Raw genomic sequence first — 764 nt, 5'->3', positions numbered from 1 at the left:
ATATATATATATATACATATCTATGTGTGTATGTATATATGCATACTTATCTATACTAATATGCTTTATACTTATATATGTTTATATCGATATACATCTATAAATATATATGTACAGGGTTGGACAAATTAATGGAAATATTTTGAAATTTTTACACCTTAAAGTTATAAATAAATTCATTTTAATATTGGGGTAGGACCGCCTTTGCCAGTAATTATACCTTGAAATCTACGGGGATGTGGACTCGTGCAATCTTTGAATTGTCTTGAAAGGAAATTTTGTCCGTTCTTTATCTAAAACAGTCTCCAGTTCTTTTCTTGTAGTGACGATGGTGGATGATATTGACCCCTTACTTGTCTTTCCAAAACGCACCATAAATGTACACTAATATTGAGATCTGAGGATCTGTGGCCAGATAAGATGTTCAACTTATCTAGAATGTTCCTTGTGATATTCAGTTATAAGTTTAGCTGGGTGAATTTGTGCATTATCATCCTCAAAGATTACATTTCCCGCAATATTGAAATAGTGTAAGAGATAATAGATTTCTCGGGGCTCGCATTAGGTAAGAAGTTGAACATTTCTTGGCTCATGACACTACATGGAACCTAAGTAGGGCATGTGTAAAATTTGATTGAAATCGGTTGTGTATTTCTTGAGTTTCCGTTGTGCACACATACAGACAGACACACACACACATTCTCAGTTTTATATATATATACATATACACACACACAAACACACACACACACACACATATATAT

Source organism: Octopus bimaculoides, chromosome 9 (genome assembly GCF_001194135.2).
Source record: "Octopus bimaculoides isolate UCB-OBI-ISO-001 chromosome 9, ASM119413v2, whole genome shotgun sequence".
Taxonomy (NCBI): domain Eukaryota; kingdom Metazoa; phylum Mollusca; class Cephalopoda; order Octopoda; family Octopodidae; genus Octopus; species Octopus bimaculoides.
The sequence above is the reverse complement of the archived record's forward strand: the minus strand, read 5'-3'. Positions refer to the sequence as shown.